The following is an 8,673-nucleotide window of genomic DNA, read 5'->3' as shown; positions in this document are numbered from 1 at the left end:
ATAATAATAATAATAATAATAATAATAATAATAATAATAATAATATAATAATAATAAGTCTAACCTTTAATAATCTGCGAAGAAAATGGGTGAACAGTAATAAGATCTTTATACTGTTACTTATAAACAAAATTTAATTTTTTGTATTTCATCGTGAACATAAGCGAAGAATTCTGTTATTTGTGTAAGGCATTTAGTGCTCAGCTTTACCCGATCATAATGTTTTTTGCTTGTTTTGTATTACATTTGCTCTTACATTGTCCCTATAAAATGCTCCAGCAACTTCAAAAAAATGAATAAAAGTTCTATTTAAGTTTTTGGAAAATTAATTCATATTAATCTTCACATATAACGCATCTCGCCGCAGTGCATCCAGTTTTGGAGTGGATATAATCGCATTTTCTTTTAATTGAATCAATCAATGAAAAAACGATTTTGCGAGATATTCTACCTAGAATTTACATTTTAATTAAAACTAATCGATTATTTGTTAACATTCATAAACAATATTGCACTTGCCTTTTCCATATATAAACATTTTCACGACTTGCTTTCATATCTCTAATCCTAAGAGAAATTTTCTTTAAAGTTTTTAATTTACGCATTCGACGATTGTTGTGCTGTTGCAGAACACGATAGTTGTAGAACGACAAGGAATGGTACAACTTTATATGGTTACTGAACGACACGAGACGATATGTGCACGAGAGAGGTGAACGAAGAGAGTAGTACTTGTGTACGTTCGACATTACAATCGAAACATCAAACGCTGTAAGCAAGACTTATTTTGGCAAGTTGTTTCTTTGTCTATTTTATTGATTAAGATACCGTTCGACCACTTCTTTTTATATTCAGTGTTTCACGTGTAATATTTGACATGTTGTTTATTCTTTTAGTAGTTAGTTAATTTTTTGATTCAAGATTTTAAAATCCGACAATCAATTTCCATGTGTCGTCAATAAAGTCTACTGATCTATTGTAGATAAGTGATTTAAAGTGTTTTATAAGGCATTTTATGTCCAATGTCTGTTGTTTCAGGAATGGATAGAGAGGGTGTTCTATTATTTCTTTGAGTTTAAGTTGTGCTTCTAATTTTTGTTAAAAGATTTCCTATTGTGATGTTGATGCTATGGATGATTTTAAAGTACCCGTTTGCATTTTTGCTGTTCCTGATTCCATTTTGATTAGTCTTGAATTTGTGTAGTCAAATATACTGAATATACCCATTGCGTATGTAAGGGTTAGACTGAAAGAAACCAACTTGTTAGTTTCTAATATGGCTCTCATGAACAATTCGTCCGTTTTTGATTACTATAGTAGCTTTCTTATCTTCTTTTACCTTCTAAATCCTTTTCTTGTTTATCTTTCACTGTTTGTATATTGAATCTTCTTATTTTTTTTTTTTTTTGCGTTTTGTGGAGAGTAGTCGACCATTCTTCCGAAATATATATTGACTAGTTTTCCTTTGATTGATTGTTGAGTGAATGGAATGACTCGTTTAAATTCGTTTAAAGGTCTTTTGAGTAATTCGTCAAAATTCCTAGAGATTCTGTCTTCTCTTAAGCATCTCATTATTTCGCTAAGGATTGTGTAGAAGCGTTGGCCATTTATCTCTCTCTTATAGATATTAATTTTTAGGTCATAAGTGATATTGAGTGTGAGTTTAGAGATTGTTCGTTGGCTATGACAATATTTTTAGGTATTCCATAGAAGAATAATAGTTCTGTTATAGATTTTTTGATGGATTCTATTTATTTACCATCGATTATTCTGGCTTGTGCATATGTTAAAAATTTGTCTATTGAGGTTAAGGTTAAAACTAACCTGCTTTCTGTTTTCTGTTGAAAATATGGCGAATAGTACTGTGCGCCCTGGATATGTTGGTATTGGTGTTTTATAGACTTTTGGTTCGTTAGGATGCCTTGATACTTCTTTTACAAGCATACTATTATTTGTTTGTTGACATTTTTGGTCATTCCTGGAAAATAGTATTTTTCTAGTATTTGCTGTTTATATTCCTTTTTACCTCCATGTGCCTTATTACGCTCTTCGGTTATTGTGTTTTCTTCATCTATTTCTGAAGTAATGTCATTTACTAACATCTGTGTGAATCGACGCTTGTAATTTATAAAATGGTCCGCATATATGGGTTGTATTTTTCCAATTATGGTTTCGGGAGTTTTGTCATTACCATTGATGCATGATGGATTGAAGTATCTTTTTAGGATGTCTATAAATTTGTTATCATTGTAATCAGATTCATTTACAAGGTGACAGTGGTCTCCAGGGAATATTATCTCAGTTTGGTATGATGAAGTTCTTCCTATGTTTAGTATTAGCTGATTTTTAAAAACATTTATTGTGATTTCTATAGTTGGTATAAGGTTTCCAGTGGAACTGTGAGTACTATATTGTGTTGGAGTGAGTGAATTTATTTCTGATTGGACATCTTTACTTTCTGTGCTTCTTGATAGTGCGCCTGCGATGATGTTTGGTTTTGCCGGTTTGTTTTTAAGTTCATGACTGTATTCTTCCAGAATGCATTTCCATTGTTTCGTTTTGTTATTATTCTTGTTATTGTTGAGAGTATATATTAACGGTTAATGGTCCGTGAATTTTATGACTTTTTTGATCTGTATAGGTAATTGCGGAGGGATTTTAATACCCAAATTCTTGTTAGCATCTTTTTCTCGTTTGTTGCGTAATTTTTTTTTGTTTTATTTAACGTTCGGGTTATGAAGGACATGGATTTGGCTTGAAAATCAGCATTTGGTGATAGGCATTGTTTAGAATTCTGCCCTCTTCTCCTCTGAATACTGATTAGTTAATGGTTTGGCTTTACTAGCGTATCTTTTGATTAATCTTCTGAATTTTTTGTTTACGATTTTTTAGGTTATGGAAAATTAATTATGGCTGTTACTTTCTCTCAGTTACTTTTAATTCCGTTTCCGCACACTATAAGTCCTAAGAACTCAGCTTTGTTTATGAAAACTTTAATTTTGCCTAATTGAATTTTCATGTTAGCTTTTTCTAATATTTGGAATATATTTTTAATGTGTTCTATACGGGATTTTTCATTTTTACTAAAAATGATTATATCGTCGATGTAGACGTAGCAGATGTTTCCCGTAGAACAACGCCCAATGCTCCTTGAAAAGTTTGTGGTGTATTTTTGAATACGAATAGTAATATCGGAAATTTGTATTTGCCATTATTAACAGAGAAAGCTGTTTTCTTCTTGTCAGTTTCCTTTAAGAGAATTTGATTAGATCCACTTTTTAAATCTATTACAGCAAAATATGTATTGCTTCCCAAAGTTGCTAACACCTGGTTTGTATCAGGAATGGGCTATCTATCTGGTATGGTCACTGTATTTAATTCCATATAATCAATTGCGAGTCTGTATTTTCTTTTTTTGAGACTCTCTATTTTGGATATGGATTGCAAGGTGCATTTTCCTTATAATTCCGTCATCGAGTAGTGTTTTTATTTCTTTTAATGCTATAAAATACGGGTAACTATTGGTACAGACGGGTGCGTTTTTGATTGCGCGTATTTCTCCTATTGGAATAGTAGAATATGTTAATTTTCGTTCGGTTCCATAAAAAGATTTTTGTGCCTTTTTATCATATCTCTTGCTTAATTTGGTGATAATTGTTCGTATGTTCAGCGTGGACATTTAAATTTATTTTATAGTCTGTGCTTTAAGTTGTTCTATGGGGATTTTTTTGTTATTCTTTACAGTCACATAATTATCGGCTGTATGGATTACTATTGATAAGTCCTTTAGGTTATCGTTTCCTAGGATACCATCGAAGGTTGTTAGTCCTGAAAGCGGATATAATTTTAAGGGGGCGTCTGTATTACCAAGAAAGGAGAAATTTGTGTTGAGTTACTTCTACGTTCTTATTCGTCGATTTAGAGAAGAATATTTCTTTGTTTTGGCTGGAGTTGCTTAGTGCACAGAGTTCAATACAATTTTTGTTATTATCTGTGTTTAAGAGTATTTTTAATTGTCCCGTTACATAGTCGAGCTTTAAAATTGGGCCACTCAGAGTAGTTTATTCTAAAAAATTAACATCCAATGGGTATCCCTGCTCTGAGTCATAGTGTTGGTCACATTTCATTTTGTTCATGTTCCATTTGATTTGTTGTTGTGATGTTATGTATGGATTTCCTTCTTTGTCTTCTATTCTGTACGTATGTTCTTTTTCTTCATGTTGATAGCTCATTTTTTGTGTTGTTATATTGAATTGTCGTTGTATTTTATTCGAATATCCAGATGGTGATTTTGAGGTTTGGTCTGTTCATATAATTAATTCTTCTTATTGATATGGAGTTGTCTACCTCCTTAGGTTGTGAACGTTTGTTCATTGTGGTTTGATTTTGAATGAGGTGCAGTTGTGGACAAGGTAAGCGAAAGGGTTGATTATTATTGCATCTCTCGGTCGGTTTGAAAGAATGGCTTTAGCTGTACTCGTGGTAGTAAGGGCGATTTTTAATTACATTTTCCACCAGTGAGAGCTAATTATGGGGAAAATTTTGATTAGTTCCGTTGCTAGGATATCTCGTGTTTAGTTGAAGTTTGCAAATTTTTATTCTTTTGTCCCTCAGCATATTTTCTACAGTTTATAGTTTCTAATTCAACACAGATGTGGAGAGCTTGTGCTAAGGTGTGCGGTTACTTATGGCTAAGATGTCTGGGTAAATCACCGTGAAGGCCTCAAATAAATCTATGTAGTGATTTTTGTAGTGATTGATTGCACTTCTTAAACTAATTTCATCCATATTGAGACATGCGACTTTATCTGTTGACTGTCTTACTTTCCTGTCGCGGACCGGTATTGGCGTTCTAGTCTTTTAAACATTTTTTTTTTTTTGCATGCTAATCTAAAAGCGTACCGTATGATTCTAAGGCCACGTCGGCTTTTCCCGTAGTTTTTGTGCAAACATAATGTGTAATAGCATCGCGTAGAAGAGTTCAGTGTATTTTAGACTTTCATCTATCGATTTTCTCCACGATCTTAATTCTTCTGGATTTCCTGAGAATTCACGAGTTGCCTAGACTGCGTCTGGGATCTTGTCCAGTTCATATAAATAGCTTGAAATGCTACCAATTGGTTGGTCAATACCTTCATATATTAATTCTGTATTTAACTATGGTTGGTTAAGTGTTTCTAAGATTACGGTTTTGATCTCCTGCCTTTGCTGCTGCTGCTCAGCCGCTCCAGTGGACATTTTTAGAGTTTGCTAAATCTTTCGGACAGATCATTAACAGGGTCGTTTGCCATAATAAACAAATATTTTTTATATATCTTTTTTTTTCAAGAAAAAAACATGGAACACGGCCTGGTTTTGTTACCGGATTTTAATTTAATTTAATTTTTAAAGGAGCTTCTTTTCAATTTTGTTGATTTCTTCAGGTTTCGTTTGTATAAATTTTTTATTATAACATTATAGTTTCTTTTTTACTTATTTGATTTTGGTTTTGTTTTCTTTACTTTCCACTTTGTGTTTTTACTATTGTGTGTTGAAGGGGCTGTGGCAACGCATACGCACGTTTCAGGATTACTGGGGGCTACACTTACTTATTTCTTTGTAAGGGTTCCTGGTCGCGCGCCAACTAAACCTTGTATTAAAGCTTTTTTTGAAAAAAAATTTAGGTAATTTCCTCAATGTTGGTTGTTTCGTGATTAATTGTGTTATTATGATAGAATTGCAAAGAGTGCTTGTTCTATCGGTGCAACTTAATTATATAAATGAACTTATTTTTGTGTGCACACATTCTCTTACTAGAATCTACGGAATAATTTTTTTTTCAGATAGATTTATCGTACGCTTTGTATTTTTACATATTTTTAGAGATAGACACTAAACTGTAAGTTCATCAGATTGTATAATCCTTACATCAACCGGAATGTGTATATTGTAACTAATAATCGAATTGAATAAATAAAATAAAAATACAATAAAGATACAAATGTTTAGTGATGGTCAAAGAAAGGTAAGATGTTGATTGGTTTTTTGTGTTCGTTCAGAAAAAGATCAATCCAATTTTTATCGTACTTCTACAGAAATTTGATGATTTTATTGCTTAAGTTTCAGGTGCTAATGCTTTAATATCGTCATTGTACCTGTTGAAAACTAAGAGTATATGAAAACAGAAAACTCAGAGAAAAAGAGAATCTGCATATAAACGATTACTTTTTACGAAACAATTTTTATTTAATTAATTTATTTAATTTTCGTTTATGATTCCTTCACGGGTTAAAATTGCTTCTGTTTCTTTGTTTTATAATTTCAAATATCATTCAACAAATTCTATGAAAATTCTTGAATTCAAATGACCGGTTATTTTGTTTCTATTCAATCTCTTATGACAATTCTTAAACTTCAAACTTTAGTTCTCGTTCTTGATTAGTAAACCACTGAAGATGAGTTTTTCCTTTTCTTGTTTAAATGTAAGTTCATTTTTTTTACTTTACGACCTAGCACTAACCGTATCAACCGAATCGAGACATCCTCTCGTTAACGTACCCCACGACCGACTCTCTCTCTAACTTAATTTCTAACTATCCTAAACCTCGGCTTAAAACTAATTCTTCGTAACTATTGTTTATCTTTCCTCTAACTTCTCTTAGCTTAATCCTGACTTACTTTACTTAATTTCTAGCTTACTCTAGCTTTGAAGCCAATCTTAGATTGTCTCGGAAAAGAACCATCCCTGAGACTCGCGATTAGATTGAACTTGCGATTGGACAGCTTGGTGTGTTGTGATTAGAGGCTCTGCCAATTTCGATTCGAAATAAGGAGAATTCTTATTTTTACAACGAATGCGGGTGGTATGTTTCAATTTTTTTATGAGAAACTAATTAATTTGTTCCGAGATTGGAACTTTGTTACGGTAGCTCACAGATCGTGACCGAAAAATGTAATTTTCGTCGAGGAACTTAATCGAAGTGAGAACAACTTATCTTGTTTTTATATTACGAATTAAGAGTTTCTCAAGCTAACATAAAATTGTCTTACAGAATAGTTGTGGTCCAAATTTGGGACAATTAATTTTTTTATATTAAATTACTATTGTGATATAATTTTCATCGTGAAGCATTGAAAATTATACCTTTTTGTCGTATGAACATCAGTTTTCGTTATATGAGAGGATGTTCAAAAATTGTACCAGGTCCAAAGTTTTCATACCAATTTAGAATGCCGAAATACTACTACTTACCCATTTTTGGCGAGAAATCTCGAAATTAGCAATTTGTTTCCATATAACGGCTTTTCAGAATAAGGCATTACATGGGTGGTCGAGAAAGTGGACCGATCCAGCCATTTTTAATAGCGTTTGTCTTTGGGCCAAAGCACGCACCAAGTTTAATCATAATATATCAAAAATGAAGACCTGTAGCTTCAACACAAATTTACATGGACAGACATCAACGGACAGACGGGCTTAGATACTTAGATCAATTCAAATTGTGATTCTGATTCGATCGGTGTAGTAAAATGTGGTGTTATCTTAACCCTCTCTGCGTGTTACATACGATCAACAACTCAATGTACCCTGTATTACAATTGGTGAGGTATAATAAGAGGTGGAGTTTCTTAACAGCGTCCTAATTTTTAAAAGATTTACAAGGTTAGCAAAATATTGTAAGCAGTTAGCATGTTCTGACAAAAATATGGCAATTTCCACCCAGTGAAAAAATTTCCCATATATCGTGAACAAATAATGCAGAACAAGTTCAAGTACCAAACTTACTCTTCAAGCCAAAATAATATATGTAAAAAGTACCGCTTACATCTAGAATTTGTCATCTAATTCGCAAGAGCATCATCAGGGACTACAGTTTCAACGCTTGGAAGAAGAGCGAGCAAATAAAAATTTAATTGCAATAACAGAAAAGATTTCTATGTGTTTGCCATACGGAACTGCAGATTTTGACGCGAAATAAAAATGGAACCATTGAAATCAGCTAAATGGTGCCACAACATCGTCCGCTGCACCGGTACCACCAACAATTTCTTGCTATCTTTAACGGCTTCCAAACCCGACTGCAGCGTGACTCGGAGTTATTTTAGAATTTACTGACTCATCCGTCAAATATCTCTTGGATGGTTTCAGTCATTGTAAGATAATATATTCTATATTGTATAAGAGTAACGTCGGCTGTCTTTAGAAATTATACACCCCCATCAACCATCTTTGCTATGTTTGGTAAAGGTGTAATCGCAAAAATCGAAGCAAGTAACTTGACCGATGCAATAAACCACTTTTCACTTTTTCAAGAATGTTACAAAAATTACCTCCATCATATTAGTTATAATTGGGTACACAAAAGCTGCACCAAATTAACCAAACTATGCAGTAATTTGTCAATGGAATATTTATTATAGGTGTCTCCACTAGGGCGATAGAAGCTGAAAACTCTTATAAAAACAAAAGAGAAGAAGTTTCTGACATGAGTAATCAAAACAAAAAAGCTTGTGTAAATGCTAATATTGAAAATTGTAAATGTATGTATGTCAAAACTATCAATGTAAGGTAATTACGGAATACGTAAAATTTGGGGATAAATTAGATATTATAAAAAAAGAACAACTTTTCCAAATATTGTTATTGTCATTCGGCAACTCTGTTCAAGCGCTGTGGTCACATTTTTCTCTTTG

Source organism: Glossina fuscipes, unplaced genomic scaffold, assembly GCF_014805625.2.
Source record: "Glossina fuscipes isolate IAEA_lab_2018 unplaced genomic scaffold, Yale_Gfus_2 61051, whole genome shotgun sequence".
In the NCBI taxonomy this organism is placed as follows: Eukaryota; Metazoa; Arthropoda; class Insecta; order Diptera; family Glossinidae; genus Glossina; species Glossina fuscipes.
Note: the sequence above shows the minus strand (reverse complement) of the source record.